The 23,823-nt window shown below is 36.1% G+C and overlaps 1 long non-coding RNA gene across 2 annotated transcripts in view; it reads right to left on the bottom strand.

Moving 5' to 3' along the window:
• The window catches only part of LOC137765271 (uncharacterized), a 206,480-nt gene that overhangs the window by 110,851 nt on the left and 71,806 nt on the right, over positions 1 to 23,823 (bottom strand). For both annotated transcript variants that reach the window (XR_011074139.1, XR_011074140.1), the window contains one exon: positions 23,245 to 23,397. This is a non-coding gene — a long non-coding RNA (uncharacterized lncRNA). The remainder of the gene's footprint in view (positions 1 to 23,244; positions 23,398 to 23,823) is intronic.

Below are 23,823 nucleotides of genomic sequence, written 5' to 3'. Positions count from 1 at the left end.
GTGTCTGGCACATAAAGACTAAAAACTGAGTAAATGTTGGTTGTTAATATTATTATATAATTATACTTGCCAAATGTCTGTGGTTTATTAGTGGCAAAGCCTGGACTAGAATCTAGACCTATAAAAACTCAGTAGAATGTTCTTTTCACCTCTCCGTTCTATCAACATTATATTTTTTGCGTATTTAACTTACAAATAATGTTTAAAATAATTATAATCTAAGAGAAATAACTAAAAATCTTATAGCAACTTATTTGGTGTATACTTTAAAAGTATTATGAGAAAGGCAATAAACCTGGTAGTCCCAGATCCATATATAAAGCATTAAAGTGTTATTTTAGGAGAAGAGTGGCCTAAATCATGGCAAGCTCTAACACACAGAAAAAATATAATTTGCTCAGAAATACAATATGAGCAAAATATTATAAAGTTTGAAAATTACCCAATGATAATCGACATTTTAGTGTCTACTTTAATTTCTGAAAATCCACTACTGTTTTCTGATAAAGGCTCAAAGTAAATTTCTAAAATGTATATGTTACAGATAGACTCTCTGAAAAGAATGGTTCCCTAGTGCTAACTGTTGGATTTTGAAACATTTCACTAAGACATTTTCTACAAGTCATAGTTCAAGATTTGGTACCTGTACTACCACAGGAATAAAAGCAACTAATATCAATCAAATACTCGATTTACAGCTGACCCACACTTAGTATTTTACATGTTTTCATTCACTGAATCCTTACAACAATCCTATGTGGTACAAATTATTAGTAACTTAGTTTATTGATGAAAAAATGATTCAAAGAGAAGTTATCCAAATTTACACAGCTAGTAAGATTTAACAGACCAAAGTGAACTAAAGTCTGATGGCTAGCGACCCTGCTTTATTAAATCCTAGTTATACGGCCATAAATCTATAGCTGGATTTACCAAGTATATGAATACGGTAAGATGAAACACTAAAATAAGAAACTAGACTTTTCACTCCAACAGTAAAACAATTCAATAGTATTCATTATAGTCCAATAATTGCAAATCACAAATCAGTCCTATCCCTTTAATAAGCTATTCATGGACAGCCTGGTTCTAACTGTATGCTCTTGGATGGAATGTGAAGTTTTTGAATATGTATTTATTCATATTATTATCTAACTCAATATTAAAAGAAAAACAATTTTATAAATCAATCAGTCTTCTTCCAGAGATCCTTGAAGATTGCAATTTTACTGTAAATACAAATATTACATGAAAATAATCAACTTTTACAATTTTCTTTATTTCCCTCACTCAAACTCTCCCTGCTTCACTACTCACATACCCGAACATCGTTTCCAACTGTGAGAAGGTTAAGATCAGTGAGTAGTTTGACTAATGTTTGAGTTAGAATGTTTCCAAAAATTCAAAGTTTTCTCCAGCATTGTCAGTTCATTTTTAGTTACTTCTCTTTCTGATTCACTCAGTTCATGAGCTCTTTAAAAACACTGGGGTCTTTTTTTCTCTATGTGTCTTCTATGCTATTTCCGGAGTTCTGTTTTCTCTCCTTAAGTCTGTCAAACATAGCAGCTCCATTTTTAAAAAAAATAACATTTCACCTGTTCTTTTTCTTTTCTACAGTGCACTTTATACTTTTGAAAAGTAGCATGACCTTCTATATTCTGATCAACACTTGCTATAACAGCTTTCCCTGAAGCAAAAGGAAGTAACTAGTACAGACAACATGCTGAATGAGCGAAGTGGGGACTAAATCTAGCCTGATGCCCAGCTGGTGTACTTGGATACCTACGGTATGTAATTTTAGTTAATTTTTATTTAATTTTAGGGATTTCAAAATGATCTACATGTCTCCAGATCTTTTGAACACTGATTTGCCATGATCCTTGTTCACTGTAGTTTAGAGAGACAGGGCCTTGTCTTTGGTTGGCTGTTGGCAATACCCCGTAATTATGGTATCAACTTGGGCTCTGAGGACAGAGTATCTTACTATGTAGCAAGCAAAGAACATATCAGGGATGAAATCTCTAGAGAAGCCAAACACAGGAGGGGATCATGCTAGGGAAGTCTAGAGTTCTGCAGGGTATAGGAACTTGGAAGATGTATTTGTCTCCCTATGTGTCCATCATTGGGACAAGCACTGAGGGGATGATAAAAATGATAAGATGTAGACTCTGCTTTTAAAACACTTTCCATCTAAAGGGGAGATTAGGCCCACACAACCTAAGTAGAACACTGTATATAATCACTATATTATGTTGTATAGATAAGAATGTTAAGAGTTCAAAGAAGGGACACATTAAATACTTCAGGATTATTAACAACATTCTTTAGAGATGATAATGATGAATTAAAGAGGAGAGGGAGAGCGAAGGGTAAGGAGAGTGGTCAAAGAAGGAAATAGCAATGTATCGGCAGCACACTCCACTCACTGATAGAGGGGTTGCGTGGAAGCAGTTCTTAAAAGATTGGGCAAAACTATTTTTCACCACAATGTGGCTCTGAGCTGGGGACATCTTAGAAGGGAGACTTGGAGTCCATGTGTGGCCATGATGCATACAAAGTATTCGATGTCTATATTTGTAAAAGCAAATTAAATGGAATTTGCTTATTTCCCTCCTAATTCATGAGGTGTTTGGCTCCATTCAATTATAGCAGGTAGTATCTAAAAGTATATATTAAGTGTCAAGGTTAGCATGGCATTAAGGACTGAATTAAAAGAAACACATAAATGCTGTTCTGGCCCTGTAGATCATTATAATATTATGCTGTAATCTAAGGAAACACTGATAATGGGAATATCATCAGCTCATTTGTTGTAAGATAACTGAAAAGGAGTGGCTTAAGCTGAAACATTTGTGTTTTCAGTGACTTTTTTTTTTGTCTCTCACCCTTCTCAAAGTTTTTATCTCTTCTCAAACTTCCTGAGCGAATCTTGGCAGAAAGTTTAGCAAGCTATATCTAAGAGGTGGTAAAAGAGTGGCATTTAGTGGTGTGGGAAATCTTGAGTTTGGCTTTTTGGAATCCTGAAGAGATACTACTTTAAGGAGGAAAGGCCAACTCTATTCTTGGAAACATTTCACAGATAAATGCCAATGGCATTTATGTTACAACAGAACCAGAGTATTCAATATGGAATAACTCAATTGGTTAGAAGGAGTATTTCAAAAAGAATAAGAACTAAAGGATTTAGGGAATTTTGACCTTTTTCTCTCTTAGAGAAGTTACTGCCAACATTGCTATGTAGAGGAATCTACTCTTAATCAAAAAAAAAAATTTAGCTTCGTATCACGGGTTGAAAAATTACAAGAACCAGAGCTGGCTCCTCTCAAATTTGACTTCTTATTTTGATGTTTAATGTAGAATTTTGGATAACCCCTGGATTCAGTGTAATGAAGAATCATCTGGTGTAGTGAAATCTAAGAGAACAAACTTGACTTGGAAATAACTTACTGGTTTATATGGAGTCATCTACAACTATAACTTTGGATGTAAATGAGGTATGATGTTATTGCTTGTTCTATTTGTTATCCCAGTTTTTTGTTAATGAAAACTGATGTTGAATAAGAATTCCTTTATCATGAAAGCTTTGGTATTATTAATATAATTGACTGGGACTTGGAATTTTATGAAAACACCCTTTCACCTACTCTTGCTTTGAATATGTGTATTCATTTAATGTTTAGTTGAGAAAATAGGATCTTGTTCACCATTGTTCTTTAGGGTGCTTTGAAGAAAATTTCATTGTATGAATCCATGAAAGGTATTAACAACTAATATCTTGGCTGTTTTATGAATACTTATGTTTTATGAATATGCAAGGTTGTTTGAAATTTATTTTTTCCATTTTATTTTCTTAAGTAGAGATTTCTATATTGAAAAGTATAAGACTACAAAGATTAGAGAAACATATCAAGGGAGAAGGATGTCCCAGTGACTCAGTAGATATTTTCTCTAGACATTAAAGAGATGATGTGCTAGACAGTTCCTGGAACATGGCTAGAGCTTTGACATATTATTTTCAGTTGATGACATGGATGTGAAACATAGGATGTGAAAAGTAAATAAAGTCTGAAAGAGCAGCTTGTGCTGTAGCATTTAATAGTCTTTCTCTGTCAGCACTGACCCAACTTGTTTTCTAAAGGCCTACAGCATGGTGAAGCATCAGAAGGAGGGAATAATGGAGTGTCTGAGCATGGCAAAAGAGAAAAGAAAGATGAGATCTGAAGTGGGAGTGAGGCTCAGAGTTGGAAGCAAAAGTGTACTTTTGTCAGTTAACTACTTGGGGAAAGTGGTATAATCTGTGGGACTAAAAGAAAAAGATATAAAAAAAGAAGAGCTGGAATCTAGGGATTTGGATGCAAATTGTATATACCATTGGTTTCTCCAATATCAGCTCTGTGTTCCCAGCTCATGGCTGGGAAGAGGGCTGTGAGGGCATCTGATCATTACTTACTCACCTCGAAATAGATGGGTCTCCGAGGATGAAAAGCAGTGACTGTCTCCTGATACTATATAACCCTACACTCTTTGCTTTTTTTTGGGGGTGGGGGGGGTTTCTGGTATGGTGGAGGGGCCATTTCTGTGGTATGGTTAGTTCTTCTAGGATTACTACAAATTGCTAATTATTGTTATAAACTATCATCAAAAGCTAATAAAGAATTCCTTTGGGCTGAGCTTTTGGAAAACCAGATTCTAATATCAATCTCATGACTAATGGGATATGTGAAATATTAGATAATAGCCTATGTACATCTCAATTGCCTCTTTTAGTAAATAAATCAATCTCTACTGATGTCCTGCTGTTAAGACTAAATGAGACCAAGTATATACAACACTTTGAGAGGAATAAGGCATACAATCTGTATCTGAGCTGTATAACTTATTTTATGCTAAGCATGGAAAGAGCCTCAGCCAAGGCACCTATGTGAAGCATATCCTAAGAGAAAAATAAATCTTAAGGCTTGGTGCCTATATTTATTTGTGGGTGCAAAGGAGGGAGGAGGAGTACAAAAAATGGGAACAGAACTAAGTGAAGTGAAATAATGGCAAAGAAGACCACAGACTCTTCTTATGTGAGTCTCTTAAACATTACCTTGGATTGTACTTCTGTTTTCTACATTAAAACAAAATGGATCCAGTCCTAACCACTGGACTTCCCTGGCAGTCCGGTGGTTAAGACTTTGCCTTCCAATGCAGGGGGTGAGGGTTCAATCCCTGGTCAGGGAGCTAAGATCCCACATGCCTTGCAGCCAAAAAACCAAAACATAAAAGGAAGCAATATTATAACAAATTCAATAAAGACTTTAAAAAAGGTCCACATTAAAAAAAAAAAAAGACTAAATGCCTTTAATAAAAAAATAAAATGAATCTTTAAGGGGACCTTTCTTCCTTATGAAATAGATATTTATATCAATGTTTCTTCCCCCTTATTTACATACAAACTCCTTGAGGGTAGAAGCCATGTCTCATATTTTCTACCTGTGTAATACACAGCATAGAGCTTTGCACACAAAGAAAAAAAAAATCTAGTGAGCAGACACTATTTGTTGATTTTCCAACAGTTATATGGAGATGAAGCTCTGTTTACATGTTATTAATGACATGTGTCACAGCAGATAATAAAAGAGACTGGATAAGTAGTTCAGAGGGGTATGGCTTCCATTTCCAAAGAAGTGCTTTGAAAGGCAAAAAAGAAATAATAACTGCCTACAAATCCATTATTTATATTTGGCCATCAGCCAAGTTTCTGGGAATTAAAAAAAAAGTCATTCACAAAGTACATACTCCTTAACAAGGAAGCCTAAGTTTCATCATCTGCAAGACACAGAATGCCAGTTTTTAAAAATGTTTTTGAAATACAGCCTGTGATATAATTATAGATGTAAAATTATATCTCCTAGCTCAGAGAACTGTTGAAAGAACAGCAGCTGCTTTGTTTGTCGAGAATGTCAGTATCACTATTTTTATGTGATGCTTTTAAGAAACACTAATTTGTGAAAGAAAAGCATCCCAGAAGGCAAATTTGACAGTTTAAATTCTAGCACCTGAAGTGTTCCAAGGATCATCATTAATTGAAAGATAATGAAAGGCTGAATACAGCTTTGTTTAACTTCTTCAAAGAGTCAGTGAAGTGATTCGGGATTAAATTTTCAAAATCTGAAAGAAGAAAGTGTGCTATGCTTTAGACAGAAAAATACAAGCTGGTTGAGAGATTATGAAATGCTGATGGGCATCTAAACAGCATTCCAGTATAGTTTCAACTGGGTCTAGACTGTCAAAATAAGCAAAATCCCTTCCCACACTGATAAACACATACTTGTATATGGCATTCCATTTCTGAGGCAGACTTAAATAGTATGCTAGTTTATTATTGTCTGGAAAGTGAAGCCAAGGAAAAACTGCCAATTTGGCCCTTTTAAAAAAATCAACACCTAATCTTGTCTCAAAGTTAATCATTTTTGCTAGGTTTAATAACTAAACAAATTTGTGGACAAAACTTAAGAAATGGAACCTTTTACACTGTGGAGGAGTTTCAAGTAAAAAAAAGTGCAGCTGCAATTAAAATCAAGGAAGAACAGAGATAGCCTCATCCGCCAGAGGGCAGACAGCAGAAGCAAGAAGAACTACAATTCTGCAGCCTGTGGAACAAAATCCACATTCACAGAAAGACAGACAAAATGAAAAGGCAGGGAACTATGTACCAGATGAAGGAACAAGATAAAACCCCAGAAAAACAATTAAATGAAGTGGAGATCTGCAACTTTCCAGAAAAAGAATTCAGAATAATGATAGTGAAGATGATCCAGGACCTCGGAAAAAGAATGGAGGCAAAGAACGAGAAGATGTAACAAATGTTTAACAAAGACCTAGAAGAATTAAAGAACAAACACCTAGAAGAAGAAAGAACAAACAAACAGAGATGAACAATACAATAACTGAAATGAAAAATACACTAGAAGCAAACAATACCAGAATAACTGAGTCAGGAGAACGGATAAGGGACCTGGAAGACAGAGTGGTGGAATTCACTGCTGCAGAACAGAATAAAGAAAACAGAATGAAAACAAATGAAGACAGCCTAAGAGACCTCTGGGACAACATTAAATGCACAAACATTCACATTACAGGGGTCCCAGAAGGAGAAAAGAGAGAGAAAGGACCCGAGAAAATATCTGAAGAGATTACAGTCAAAAATTTCCCTAACATGGGAAAGAAAATAGCCACCCAAGTCCAGGAAGAGCAGAGAGTATCAGGAAGGATAAACCCAAGGAGAAACATGCTGAGACACATACTAACCAAATTTACAAAAATTAAAGACAAAGAAAAATTATTAAAAGCAACAAGGGAAACATGACAAATAACATACAAGGGAACTCCGTAAGGTTAACAGCTGACTTCTCAGCAAAAACTCTACAAGCCAGAAGGGAGTGGCTCGATATATTTAGAGTGATAAAAGGGAAGACCCTACAACAAGGATTACTCTATCTGGCAATGATCTGATTCAGATTTGATGGAGAAATCAAAAGCTTTTCAGACAAGCAAAAGCTAAGAGAATTCAGCACCACCAAACCAGCTCTACAACAAATGCTAAAGGAACTTCCCTAAGTGGGAAAGAAGAGAAGAAAAGGACCTACAAAAACAAACCTAAAACAAGTAAGAAAATGGTAATAGGAATGTACATATTGATAATTACCTTAAACGTGAATGGATTAAATGCTCCAACCAAAAGACACAGGCTTGCTGAATGGATACAAAAACAAGACCCATATATACGCTGTCCACAAGAGACCCATTTCAGACCTAGGGACACATACAGACTGAAAGTGAGGGGATGGAAAAAGATGTTCCATGCAAATGGAAATCAAAAGAAAGCTGGAGTTGCAATACTCATATCAGATAAAATAGACTTTAAAATAAAGAATGTTACAAGAGACAAGGAAGGACACTACATAATGATCAAGGGATCAATCCAAGAAGAAGATATATCAATTATAAATATATATGCACCCAGCATAGGAGCACCTCAATACATAAGGCAACTGCTAACAGCTCTAAAAGAGGAAATCGACAGTAACACAGTAATAGTGGGGGACTTTAACTCCTCATTTACACCAATGTACAGATCATCCAAACAGAAAATTAATAAGGAAACACAAGCTTTAAATGACACAATACACCAGATAGATTTAATTGATATTTATAGGACATTCCATCCGAAAACAACAGATTACACTTTCTTCTCAAGTGTACACGGAATATTCTCCAGGATAGATCACATCTTGGGTCACAAATCAACCCTTGGTAAATTTAAGAAAAATGAAATCATATCAAACATCTTTTCCGACCACAACACTATGAGATTAGGTATCAATTACAGGGAAAAAATGTAGAAAACACAAACACATGGAGGCTAAAAAATACGTTAGTAAATAACCAAGAGATCACTGAAGAAATCAAAGAGGAAATGAAAAAATACCTAGAGACAAATGACAACGAAAACACGATGATCCAAAACCTATGGGATGCAGCAAAAGCAGTTCTAAGAGGCAAGTTTATAGGAATACAATGCTACCTCAAAACAAGAAAAACCTCAAATAAATAATCTAACCTTACTCCTAAGGGAACTAGTGAAAGAAGAGCAAACAAAACACGAAGTTAGTAGAAGGAAAGAAATCATGAAGATCAGAGCAGAAATAAATGAAATAGAAACAAAGAAAACAATAGCAAAGATCAATAAAACTAAAAGCTGGTTCTTTGACAAGATAAACAAAATTGATAACACTTTAGACAGACTCGTCAAGAAAAAGAGGGAGAGGATTCAAATCAATAAAATTAGATATGAAAAAGGAGAAGTTAAAATGGACACCACAGAAATACAAAGCATCCTAAGAGACTACCACAAGCAACTCTATGCCAATAAAATGGACAACCTGGAAGAAATGGAAAATTCTTAGAAAGGTATAACCTTCCAAGAATGAACCAGGAAGAAATAGAAAATATGAACAGACCAATCACAAGTAATGAAGTTGAAACTGTGATTAAAAACCTTCCAACAAACAAAAGTACAGAGCCAGATGGCTACACAGGTGAATTCTATCAAACATTTAGAGAAGAGCTAACACCCATCCTTCTCAAACTCTTCCAAAAATTTGCAGAGGAAGGAACACTCCCAAACTCATTCTATGAGGCCAGCATCAGCCTGATACCAAAACCAGACAAAGATACTACAAAAAATGAAAATTACAGACCAATATCACTCATGAATATAGATGTAAAAATCCTGAACAAAATAGTAGCAAACAGAATCCAACAACACATTAAAAGGATCATACACCATGATCAAGTGGGATTTATCCCAGGGATGCAAAGATTCTTCAATATATGCAAATCAATCAATGTGATACACCATATTAAACAACTGAAGAAGAAAAATCATATGATCATCTCAATAGATGCAGAAAAAGCTTTTCACAAAATTCAACACCCATTTATGATAAAAACTCTCCAGAGAGTGGGCATAGAGGAACCTACCTCAACATAATAAAGGCCATATATGACAAACCCACAGCAAACATCACTCTCAATGGTGAAAAACTGAAAGCATTTCCTCTAAGATCAGGAACAAGACAAGGATGTCCACTCCCACCACTATTACTAAACATAGTTTTGGAAGTCCTAGCCACGGCAATCAGAGAAGAAAAAGAAATAAAAGGAATCCAGATCAGAAAAGAAGTTAAACTGTCACTCTCTGCAGATGACATGATACTATACAAACAGAAATCTAAAGATGCCACCAGAAAACTACTAGAGCTAATCAATGAATTTGGTAAAGTAGCAGGATACAAAATTAATGCACAGACACCTCTTGTATTCCTACACACTATCAACGAAAGATCAGAAAGAGTAATTAAATCCCATTCACCATTGCAACAGAAAGAATAAAATACTGAGGAATAAACCTACCTAAGGAGGTAAAGGTGTGTACTCAGAAAATTATAAGACACTGATGAAAGAAATCAAAGATGACACAAACAGAGGGAGAGATATACCATGTTCAATAAGTGGTGCTGGAAAAACTGGACAGCTACATGTAAAAGAATGAAATTAGAACACTCCCTAACACCATACACAAAAATAAACTCAAATGGATTAAAGATCTAAATGTAAGAACAGACACTATAAAACTCTTAGCAGAAAACACAGGAAGAACACAGTTTCACATAAATCACAGCAAGATCTTTTTTGACCCACCTCCTAGAGTAATGGAAATAAAAGCAAACATAAACAAATGGGACCTAATGAAACTTCAAAGCTTTTGCACAGCAAAGGAAACTACACACAACACGAAAAGACAACCCTCAGAAAGGGAGAAAATATTTGCAAACAAATCAACAGACAAAGGATTAATCTCCAAAATATATAAACAACTCATGCAGCTCAATATTAAAAAAACAAACAACCCAATCCAAAAATGGGCAGAAGACCTAAATAGACATTTCTCCAAAGAAGACATACAGATGACCAAGAAGCACATGAAAAGCTGCTCAACATCACTAATTATTAGAGAAATGCAAGTCAAAACTACAATGAGGTATCACCTCACACCAGTTAGAATGGGCATCATCAGAAAATCTACAAACAACAAATGCTGGAGCAGGTGTGGAGAAAAGGGAACCCTCTTGCACCGTTGGTGGGCATGTCAATTGATACAGCCACTATGGAGAACAGTATGGAGGTTCCTTAAAAAACTAAAAATAGAATTACCATACGACCCAGCAATCCCACTACTGGGCATATTCCCAGAGAAAACCACATTTCAAAAAGATACATGCACCCCAGTGTTCATTGCAGCACTATTTACAATAGCCAGGTCATGGAAGCAACCTAAATGCCCACTGACAGACGAATGGATAAAGAAGTTGTGGTACATATATAAATGGAATATTACTCAGCCATAAAAAGGAACAAAATTGGGTCATTTGTAGAGACGTGGATGGAAATAGAGACTGTCATACAGAATGAAGTAAGTCAGAAAGAGAAAAACAAATATCATATATTAATGCATATATGTGGAATCTAGAAAAATGGTACAGATGAACTGGTTTGCAAGGCAGAAACAGAGACACAGATGTACAGAACAAATGTATGGACACCAAGGGGGGAAAGTGGCAGCAGGGGTGGTGGTGGGATGTATTGGGAGATTGGGATTGACATATATACACTAATATGTATAAAATAGATAACTAATAAGAACCTGCTGTGTAAAAAATAAATAAATAAATAAAATTCAAAAAAAATTTAACAAAACTAAGCCAACTGATTAAATATATCATTACAAGAAATGATTTTGGTGACTGAATGAACAATAAAGATGTAAAAAAAAAATTAGGCAGAGTGGTGAACTTCAGAACCTAGATTCCATAATACTATCAGGATAATTTATCTTTGAGGGCTTTTTGCAGGGAAGGAGTATTGGGGTTTCACTCTTCTTTTGCTGTCATTGGCCCTTGCTTCTTACCCCACTGATGCCAGTAAAAAAGTGTAGTACTTTCTTGGAGACATTTAACTTGGGTGAGAAATTAAAGCTGAATTACCAGGGCTTCCCTGGTGGCGCAGTGGTTGAGAATCTGCCTGCCAATGCAGGGGACATGGGTTCGAGCCCTGGTCTGGGAAGATCCCACATGCCATGGAGCAGCTGGGCCCGTGAGCCACAATTACTGAGCCTGCGCGTCTGGAGCCTGTGCTCCGCAACAAGAGAGGCCGTGATAGTGAGAGGCCCACGCACCGCGTTGAAGAGTGGCCCCTGCTTGCCACAACTAGAGAAAGCCCTCGCACAGAAACGAAGACCCAGCACAGCCATAAATAAATAAACAAATACTTTAAAAAAATTTTTTTGAGCGTATGAATTATAAAAAAAAAAAAAAGCTGAATTATCTTATGTGGATAAAGATGGAGGTAGGCAGAAAATTAGTAGTAGTAAAAATATTGTCAGTAGAAAATTATCAGGAGAAACCAGCTTGAATCTGAGAAATATCCCTGTGTGTAGGCTTTGCTAAAGCCATGGAACTATTTCCAATGTTAGGAGGTGAGGAGGTCTAAAAGGCTACCACCTGACATGTTAGGCGGTGGGCACTGGGGTTGGGGGGAATGTCTTGGTATTTCACTTAGAGCTTCGGTGTGAGAGGATTTCATGAATCTGAGTATATTCTCCTGAAGGAAATTATCACCTATACATACCTATTAGCTGGCAACAAAAGGTGATGGAAAATAATAAGTTCAGTGCATGAGTAGGTAATGAAGAGAGATATTCCATCCCCCCTCCATGAGAGTTCAATTCTTTTTTATTAAGACAATTTTAGGTAGTCAATCTAGGTGTAGAATGTAATTTATATTTACTAACTTTCTATCTGTTCTCTAATATGGTCTGGGAATTAATTCATCCAGTATGGATAACATTGTAAAGGGAAACCATTTTGAGTTTTAAATAACTGATTTAAAATGGGATTTCATAAATATTAATAATTGTAATAACTGTCACTTGAATACTTACTAAGTCTCTTATGCTCTGCCATGCCTTATACATGTGTCACCTCTTTTCGGGCTTACAAAGAACCAACAAGGTTACTATTAGCGTTCCCATTTTATTCAGGAAACAGAGGCTCAGAATGTTAAATCACATGCTCATAATTACACAGCTAGTAAAAGGCAGAACCAGGAGTCATACTCAGTCTGATTCTAAGGCATACCTTCTTAACCTCTAAATTGTCTTATGAACAGCCAATGAACATTTTAAACTTTGAGACATAAAACACCTTTTCGAATATAGGTCTCCTCCTGAGACTAAATATAAATATGTACATTGACAGATAATTTCCAGGACATGTAGGCATACATGCTGCCAACCCCCATCCCCATTACTAATCCCATGTTTACTCATATAAATACTAGAATTGAGAAGCCAGAAAACTGGCCAAATCCTGTAGAGAATTAGGAAGAAATATGAAAATTGCAATAAAAAGACTTCTAAGGGCTTATCACAAAAATAAACAAGTATTAAAAGAAAAAAGGTGGGGTACTGAATTTTTGAAAGTAATCATACATTCTGTAACAAGAAGTATGGAGTTCAATGCAACAAAACTTCAAATACAGAACCTATCATTAAACGTCACCAAAATTTTATTGTGAAAGATTTCTCTTCCCCTTAATCTTCTCCCCGTCCCACCTCACCCCATTCATCCCTTCCCTTGCCTCCTTCCTTTAGTGCCTCAAATACTTATTTAGTGCATACTATGTCCCCTGCACTGTTTTGGCTGTTTGTGATATACCAGGAAAAAAAAAAGAAACCAAAAAACAGAACACCAGGACAAAATGAAAATCACTGTCCTCAAGGAGCCTATATTTTAGTGGGAGGGCACAGATGATAAAAATGATATAACAGAAAGTGATAAATGCTATTAAAAAAAATAGGGCAAGTATGGAGCTATGTGAATGACAGAGGCAGGTTGTCATTTTAAATGGGATGGTCAGGATAGCCCTCATTGAGAAAAGCATACTTAAGCAAAGCTTTAAAGGAGGTGAGGGAGTTAACCAAGTAGCTTTCAGAGGAAAGACTGTTCTAGACAGAGGAACAACCAGTGAATAGGCCCAAGACAGGAGTGTGCTTGATGAGCTTAAAGCAAGGAAGGAGACTGTGTGGCTGAATGGAGTGAGTGAGGGGGTAGAAACAGGAGATAAGGTCAAAGAGATAATGGAAGCCAAAATATATAGGGGCAAGTTGGCCTCATAAGGTCTTTGATGTTTACACTGAGAAAAATGGATAGCCAATGTAAGATTTTGAGAGTGACATGATCCGACAGGATTTTTTTTTTAACATCTTTCTTGGAATATAATTGCTTAACAATGGTGTGTTAGTTTCTGCTGTATAACAAAGTGAATCAGCTATACATATACATATATCCCAATATGTCCTCCCTCTTGTGTCTCCCTCCCACCCTCCTTATGCCACGCCTCTAGGTGGTGACAAAGCACCGAGCTGATTTCCCTGTACTATGTGGCTGCTTCCCACTAGCTATCTACTTTACATTTGGTAGTGTATATATGTCCATGCCACTCTCTCACTTTGTCCCAGCTTACACTTCCCCCTCCCCGTGTCATCAAGTCCATTCTCTAGGTCTCCGTCTTTATTCCTGTCCTGTACCTAAGTTCATCAGAACTTTTTTTTTTTTTAATTCCATATATATGTGTTAGCATACAGTATTTGTTTTTCTCTTTCTGACTCACTTCACTCTGTATGACAGACTCTAGGTCAATCCACCTTACTACAAATAGTTGAATTTCACTTCTTTTTATGGCTAATATTCCACTGTATTTATGTGCCACATCTTCTTTACCCATTCATCGGTCGATGGACACTTAGGTTGCTTCCATATCCTGGCTATTGTAAATAGTCCTGCAAAGAACACTGTGGTACATGACTCCTTTTGAATTATGGTTTTCTCAGGGTATATACCCAGTAGTGGGATTGCTGGGTCATATGGTACTTCTATTTTTAGTTTTTTAAGGAACCTCCATACTGTTCTCCATAGTGGCTGTATCACTTTACATTCCCACCAACAGTGTAAGAGGGTTCCCTTTTCTCCACACCCTCTCCAGCATTTATTGTTTGTAGATTTTTAGAGGATGGCCATTCTGACGGGTGTGAGGTGATACCTCATTGTAGTTTTGACTTGCATTTCTCTAATGATTAGTGATGTTGAGCATCGTTTCATGTGTTTGTTGGCAATCTCTGTATCTTCTTTGGAGAAATGTCTATTTAGGTCTTCTGCCCATTTTTGGATTGGGTTGTTTGTTTTCTTGATATTGAGCTGCATGAGCTGCTTGTATATTTTGGAGATTAATCCTTTGTCAGTTGCTTTGTTTACAAATATTTTCTCCATATCTGAGGGTTGTCTTTTCATCTTGTTTATGGGTTCATTTGCCGTGCAAAAGCTTTTAAGTTTCATTAGGTCCCATTTGTTTATTTTTGTTTTTATTTCCATTTCTCTAGGAGGTGGGTCAAAAAGGACCTTGTTGTGATTTATGTCATAGAGTGTTCTGCCTATGTTTTCCTGTAAGCATTTTATAGTGTCTGCCCTTACATTTAGGTCTTTAATCCATTTTGAGTTTATTTTTGTGTATGGTGTTAAGGAGTGTTCTAATTTCATTCTTTTACATGTAGCAGTCCAGTCTTCCCAGCACCATTTATTGAAGAGACTGTCTTTTCTCCATTGTGTATTCTTGCCTCCTTTATCAAAGATAAGGTGACCATATGTGCGTGGGTTTATCTCTGGGCTTTCTAACCTGTTCCATTGATCTATATTTCTGTTTTTGTGCCAGTACCATACTCTCTTGATTACTGTAGCTTTGTAGCATAGTCTTATGTCCAGGAGCCTGATTCCTCCAGCTGCATTTTTCTTTCTCAAGATTGCTTTGGCTGGGCTTCCCTGGTGGCACAGTGATTAAGAATCTGCCTGCCAGTGCAAGGGATACAGGTTCGAGCCCTGGCCCGGGAAGATCCCACATGCTGTGGAGCAACTAAGCCCGTGCACCACAGGCTGAGCTCTAGAGCCTGCAAGCCACAACTACTGAGCCCACATGCCACAACTACTGAAGCCTGCACGCTTAGAGTCTGTGCTCTGCAACAAGCCACGACAATGAGAAGCCCGTGCACTGCAACAAAGAGTAGCCCCTGCTCACCACAACTAGAGAAAGCCTGCGCACAGTAACAAAGACACAACACAGCCCAATATACATACATAAATAAATAAATAAATAAATTTACTAAAAAAAAAAAAAGACTGCTTTGGTTATTCAGGGTCTTTTGTGTTTCCATACAAATTGTGAATTTTGTTCCAGTTCTGTGAAAAATGCCATTGGTAGTTTCATAGGGATTGCACTGAATCTGTAGACTGCTTTGGGTAGTATAGTCATTTCCACAATGTTGATTCTTCCAATCCAAAAAAGTGGTATATCTTTCCATCTGTTTGTATCATCTTTAATTTCTTTCATCAGTGTCTTATAGTTTTGTGCATACAGGTCTTTTGTCTCCCTAGGTAGGTTTATTCCTAGGTATTTTATTCTTTTTGTTGCAATGGTAAATGGGAGTGTTTCCTTAATTTCTCTTTCAGATTTTTCATCATTAGTGTATAGGAATGGAAGAGACTTCTGTGCATTAATTTTGTATCCTGCTACTTTACCAAATTCATTGATCAGCTCTAGTAGTTTTCTGGTAGCATCTTTAGGATTCTCCATATATAGTTATCATGTCATCTCCAGAGTGACAGTTTTACTTCTTCTTTTCCGATTTGGATTCCTTTTATTTCTTTTTCTTTTCTGATTGTTGTGGCTAAAACTTCCAAAACTATGTTGAATAATAGCGGTGAGAGTGGGCAACCTTGTCTTGTTCCTGATCTTACAGGAAATGGTTTCAGTTTTTTACCATTGAGAACAATGTTGGCTGTAGGTTTGTCATATATGTCCTTTATTATGTTGAAGTAGGTGACCTGATAGGATTAAATGAATTACCCTTACTCTGGGCTGCTCTGCTAAGACCATACTCCAGTGGACAAGGGTAGAAGCAAGGAAATAAGTTAGGAGGCTTTACAATAATCCAGGTGAGAAGAGTGACAGATCGTAAGTAGAACTGAGAAATAGTTAAATTCTGAAAGTACTTTGTAATATAAGCATTTAATTCTATATATTTCCCTCTAAGCACTGCTTTAGCTGTATCCCATAAATTGATGTGCTGTGTATTGTTTTCATTGAATTCAAAATGATTGCTAATTTCCTCTGTGATTTCCTCTTTTGACCCATGGGTTATTTAGAAATAATTAGTTTTATTTTCTAATATTTAGGAACTTTCTAGATATCCTTCTGTTCATGATTTCTAGTTTAATTCTGTTAAAGTCCCAAACATACTTTATACAATTTCAGTTCATTTAAATGTATTAAGGTTGTATGACTCAGAAGATGATCTATCTTGGAGATAGACTCATCCACCAGAGGGCAGACAGCAGATGCAATAAGAACTACAGTTCTACAGCCTGTGGAATGAAAACCACGTTCACAGAAAGACAGACAAAATGAAAAGGCAGAGGACTTTGTACCAGATGAAGGAACAAGATAAAACCCCAGAAAAACAACTAAATGAAGTGGAGACAGGCAACCTTCCAGAAAAAGGCAACCTTCCAGAAAAAGATTCAGAATAATGATAGTGAAGATGATCCAGGACATCGGAAAAAGAATGGAGGCAAAGATCTAGAAGATGTAAGAACTGTTTAACAAAGAACTAGAAGAATTAAAGAACAAACAAACAGAGATGAACAATACAGTAAGTGAAATGAAAACTACACTAGAAGGGATCAATAGCGGAATAACTGAGGCAGAAGAACGGATAAGTGACCTGGAAGACAGAATGGTGGAATTCACTGCCGCAGAACAGAATAAAGAAAAAAGAAGACAGCCTAAGAGACCTCTGGGGCAACACTGAAAGCAACAACATACGCATTATAGGGGTCCCAGAAGGAGAAGAGAGAGAGAAAGGACCCGAGAAAATATTTAAAGAGATTATAGTCGAAAACTTCCCTAACATGGGAAAGGAAATAGCCACCCAAGTCCAGGAAGAGTAGAGAGTCTCAGGAAGGATAAACCAAAGGAGAAACATGCCGAGACAAATAGTAATCAAATTTACAAAAATTAAAGACACAGAAAAATTATTAAAAGCAACAAGGGAAACATGACACATAACATACAAGGGAATGCCCACAAGGTTAACAGCTGATTTCTCAGCAGAAACTCTACAAGACAGAAGGGAGAGGCATGACATATTTAAAGTGATGAAAGGGAAGACCCTACAACAAGGATTACTCTATCTGGCAATGATCTGATTCAGATTTGATGGAGAAATCAAAAGCTTTTCAGACAAGCAAAAGCTAAGAGAATTCAGCACCACCAAACCAGCTCTACAACAAATGCTAAAGGAACTTCCCTAAGTGGGAAAGAAGAGAAGAAAAGGACCTACAAAAACAAACCTAAAACAAGTAAGAAAATGGTAATAGGAATGTACATATTGATAATTACCTTAAACGTGAATGGATTAAATGCTCCAACCAAAAGACACAGGCTTGCTGTATGGATACAAAAACAAGACCCATATATATGCTGTCCACAAGAGACCCACTTCAGACCTAGGGACACATACAGACTGAAAGTGAGGGGATGGAAAAAGATATTCCATGCAAATGGAAATCAAAAGAAAGCTGGAGTAGCAATACTCATATCAGATAAAATAGACTTTAAAATAAAGAATGTTACAAGAGACAAGGAAGGACACTACATAATGATCAAGGGATCAATCCAAGAAGAAGATATAACAATTATAAATATATATGCACCCAACATAGGAGCACCTCAATACATAAGGCAACTGCTAACAGCTCTAAAAGAGGAAATCGACAGTAACACAACAATAGTGAGGGACTTTAACACCTCACTTACACCAATGGACAGATCACCCAAAATGAAAATTAATAAGGAAACACAAGCTTTAAATGACACAATAGACCAGATAGATTTAATTGATATTTATAGGACATTCCATCCAAAAACAGCAGATAACACTTTCTTCTCAAGTGTGCATGGAACATTCTCCAGGATAGATCACATCTTGGATCAAGAATCAAGCCTTGGTAAATTTAAGAAAACTGAAATCATATCAAGCATCTTTTCCAACCACAACACTGTGAGATTAGAACTAAAAAACAGGGGGGAAAAAACTTAAAAAACACAAACACATGGAGGGTAAACAATACATTAGTAAATAACCAAGAGATAACTGAAGAAGTCAAAGAGGAAATCAAAAAATACCTAGAGACAAATGACAATGAAAACACGATGATCCAAAACCTATGGGATGCAGTAAAAGCAGTTCTAAGAGGCAAGTCTACAGAAATACAAGCCAACCTCAAGAAAAAAAAAAACATCTCAAATAAACAATCTAACCTTCCAACTAAAGGAACTAGAGAAAGAAGAACAAACAAAACCCAAAGTTAGCAGAAGGAAAGAATCCATGAAGATCAGAGCAGCAATAGAAACAAAGAAAACAATAGCAAAGATCAATAAAACTAAAAGCTGGTTCTTTGAGAAGATAAACAAAATTGATAAACCATTAGCCAGACTCATCAAGAAAAAGAGAAGGACTCAAATCAATAAAATTAGAAATGTAAAAGAAGTTACAGCAGACACCACAGAAATACAAAGCATGCTAAGAGACTACTACTAGTAACTCTATGCCAATAAAATGGACAACCTGGAAGAAATGGACATATCCTTAGAAAGGTAAAACCTTCCAAGAATGAACCAGGAAGAAATAGAAAATATGAACAGACCAATCACAGGTAATGAAATTGAAACTGTGATTAAAAACCTTCCAACAAACGAAAGTCCAGAACCAGATGGCTTCACAGGTGAATTGTATCAAACATTTAGAGAAGAGCTAACACCCATCCTTCTCAAACTCTTCCAAAAATTGCAGAGAAGGAAAACTCCCAAACTCATTTTATGAGGCCACAATCACCCTGATACCAAAACCAGACAAAGATACTTCAAAAAAAGAAAATTACAGACCAATATCACTGATGAATATAGATGCAAAAATCCTCAACAAAATACTAGCAAACAGAATACAACAACACATTAAAAGGGTCATACACCATGATCAAGTGGGATTTATCCCAGGGATGCAAGGATTCTTCAATATAGTCAAATCAATCAATGTGATAAACCTTATTAACAAATTAAAGAATAAAAACCATATGATCATCTCAATAGATGCAGAAAAAGCTTTTGACAAAATTCAACACCCATTTATGATAAAAACTCACCAGAAAGTGGGCATAGAGGGAACCTACCTCAACATAATCAAGGCCATATATGACAAACCCACAGCAAACATCATTCTCAATGGTGAAAAACTGAAAGCATTTCCTCTAAGATCAGGAACAAGACAAGGATGTCCACTCTCACCACTATTAGTCAACATAGTTTTGGAAGTCCTAGCCATGGCAATTAGAGGAGAAACAGAAATAAAAGGAATACAGATTGGAATAGAAGAAGTAAAACTGTCAGTTTGCAGATGACATGATACTGTACATAGAGAATCCTAAAGGTGCCACCAGAAAAGTACTAGAGCTAATCAATGAATTTGGTAAAGTAGCAGGATACAAAATTAACGCACAGAAATCTCTTGCATTCCTAAACAGTAATGATGAAAAATGTGAAAGAGAAATTAAGGAAACACTCCCATTTACCACTGCAACAAAAAGAATAAAATACCTAGGAATAAATCTACCTAGGGAGACAAAAGACCTGTATGCAGAAAAGTATAAGACACTGACGAAAGAAATTAAAGATGATACAAACAATGGAGAGATATACCCCATGTTCTTGGATTGGAAGAATCAACATTGTGAAAATGATTATACTACACAAAGCAATCTACAGATTCAATGCAATCCCTATCAAATTACCAATGGCATTTTTTACAGAACTAGAACAAAAAAATCTTAAAATTTGTATGGAGACACAAAAGACCCCGAATAGCCGAAGCAGTCTTGAGGGAAAAAAACGGAGCTGGAGGAATCAGACTCCCTGACTTCAGACTATACTACAAAGCTACAGTCATCAAGACAGTATGGTACTGGCACAAAAACAGAAATATAGATCAATGGAACAGGATAGAAAGCCCAGAGATAAACCCACGCACCTATGGTCAACTAATCTATGACAAAGGAGGCAAGGATATACAATGGAGAAAAGACAGTCTCTTCAATAAGTGGTGTTGGGAAAACTGGACAGCTACATGTAAATGAATGAAATTAGAACACTCCCTAACACCATACCCAAAAATAAACTCAAAATGGATTAGAGACCTAAATGTAAGACTGGACAGTATAAAACTCTTAGAGGAAAACATAGGAAGAACACTCTTTGACATAAATCACAGCAAGATCTTTTTTGATCCACCTCCTAGAGTAACGGAAATAAAACCAAAAATAAACAAATGGGACCTAATGAAACTTAAAAGCTTTTGCAAAGCAAAGGAAACTACAAACAAGATGAAAAGACAACCCTCAGAATGGGAGAAAATATTTGCAAACAAATCAACGCACAAAGGAGTAATCTCTAAAATATATAAATAGCTCATGCAGCTCAATATTCAAACAAACAACCCAATCCAAAAATGGGCAGAAGACCTAAATAGACATTTCTCCAAAGAAGACATACAGATGGCCAAGAAGCACATGAAAAGCTGCTCAACATCACTAATTATTAGAGAAATGCAAATCAAAACTATAATGAGGTATCACCTCACAGTAGTTAGAATGGGCACCATCAGAAAACCTACAAACAAGAAATGCTGGAGAGGGTGTGGAGAAAAAGGAACCCTCTTGCACTGTTAGTGGGAATGTAAATTGATACAGCCACTGTGGAGAACAGTATGGAGGTTCCTTAAAAAACTAAAAATAGAGTTAGCATATGACCCAGCAATCCCACTACTGGGCATATACCCAGAGAAAACCATAATTCAAGAAGACACATGCACCCCAATGTTCATTGCAGCACTATTTACAATAGCCAGGTCATGGAAGCAACCTAAATGCCCATCGACAGAAGAATGGATAAGGAAGATGTGGTACATATATACAATGGAATATTAGCCATAAAAAGGAACGAAATTGGGTCATTTGTAGAGAGAGACGTGGATGAATCTAGAGACCGTCATACAGAGTGAAGTAAGTCAGAAAGAGAAAAACAAATATCGTATATTAACTCATATACGTGGAACCTAGAAAAATGGTACAGGTGAACCGGTTTGCAGGGTAGAAATTGAGACACTGATATAGAGAACAAACGTATGGACACCATGGGGGGAAAGCAGCTGGGGTGGGGGTGGGGGTGTGGTGTGATGAATTGGGAGATTGGGATTGACATGGATACACTAACATGTATAAAATGGATAACTAATAAGAAACTGCTGTATAAAAAAATAAATTAAATAAAATGCAAAAATTCAAAAAACCGAAAAAACACTGGTAAAAAAGATGGTCTATCTTAGTGAATGTTCCTTTTGAACTGAAAAACAATGTCTATTCTACAGTTGTTGGGTGGAGTGTCCTATAATTACTAATTAAGTCAAGTTGTCAATAATGTTTAGGTCTTTTATATCCTGAACATACTTTCTATTTGCCCTATCAATTGCTGAGAGAGGAGTGTTGATCTCCAACCATAATTGTGATTTTTTTCCTTTCTTTCTATCAATTTTTACTTCATGTAGTTTGAAGGTCTGTTGCTAGATACATACACATGTAGGATTATAATGCTTTCCTGGAGAATTGACCCTTTTATCATTATGTAATGCTCCTCTTTATCTCTGGTAATATTTATTATTCTAAAGTCTACTTTGTCAGTTATAAACATAGCTACTCAGCTTTCTTTTGATTAATATTTTCATAGCATATATTTTCCCATCTCTTTACTTTTAACTTATCTGTGTTCTATATTTAAAATGGGTTTCTTGGAGACAGCGTATAGTTGAGTCTTGCTTTCTTAGCCAATCTGGTATTCTGGGCTTTTAGATGGTGTGTTTATTTCATTTACATTTAATATAATTATTCCATGGTTAGATCAAACTCTTTCTTGCTAGCTGTTTTCTCATGTTTTATCCGTTCTTTGTTTCTTTTTTCCTTTTTCTGCCTTCTTTTGAATTCAGAGTGTTGTTTTTATTCTAGTTTATTTCTACTATGGGCTTTTACCTTTTTATAAAAAAGTCTGTCGTTGCTATATGTTTTAAAATATATGTTTAATTAATCACGTAATCACGATCTAGCTTAAAACCATATTACATCACTTCAAATGTAGTGTAAGGACCTTAAAATAGTATATGCCCAATATTTAAAGAAGAATATATACAATGTATATGTATAACTTAATCACTTTGCTGTACAGCAGAAATTAACACAACATTGTAAATCAACTATACTTCAATAAAAGTACTGAAAAAAATAGTATATGCCCAATTGCTCCCTCGCATCTGCTTTTGTCAGACTTATGTTTACATTTGCAATAAATATATAATACATTACTACTGTTTTTGCTTTAGATAGTTATCTCTTGAAGGAACTAAAATAAGAAAAATTAATTTTATATTACCTTGTTTTACTCCATTTCCCATACTCTTCATTTCTTGATGTAGATCCAGGTTTATGGTTGGTCTCATATTCCTTTTTGCCTGAGGAACTTCCTGAATTCTGAATATATTTTGAAGGTAGAGCCAATGAGGTTTCCAGACGTATTGGATATAGCCTTTGAGAGAAAGCAAAGTCAAGTATGACCTCAATGCTGATAAATCAAAATAACAGCACCAAATAATTTTTCAAAAATGCATTTAGGGGGACGTCCCTGGTGGTCCAGTGGGTAAGACTCCAAGCTCCCATTGCAGGGGTCCCGGGTTTGAACCCTGGTCGGGGAACTAGATCTCACATGCATGCCACAAGCTAAGAAGCCCACGTGCCACAACTAAGACATGGCGCAGCCTAGTATTTTTTAAAAATTAAAAAAAAACTTTAAAAAATGCATTTAGGAAGAGATACTAGTGTGAAAACAAATTCAACTCTAAAAGAATACAACTTGATACACCTAATGTATTTTATAATCTGATATCTGCCATGGATTTTTCTGCCTCTCAAAGTTCCAGTTTCAAAGACCTGTAGAAGTTCTGGTGGGCGGGAA

The sequence above is a fragment of the Eschrichtius robustus genome, chromosome 5 (assembly GCF_028021215.1).
Source record: "Eschrichtius robustus isolate mEscRob2 chromosome 5, mEscRob2.pri, whole genome shotgun sequence".
Classification (NCBI taxonomy): Eukaryota; Metazoa; Chordata; class Mammalia; order Artiodactyla; family Eschrichtiidae; genus Eschrichtius; species Eschrichtius robustus.
The sequence above is the reverse complement of the archived record's forward strand: the minus strand, read 5'-3'. Positions and strand labels throughout refer to the sequence as shown.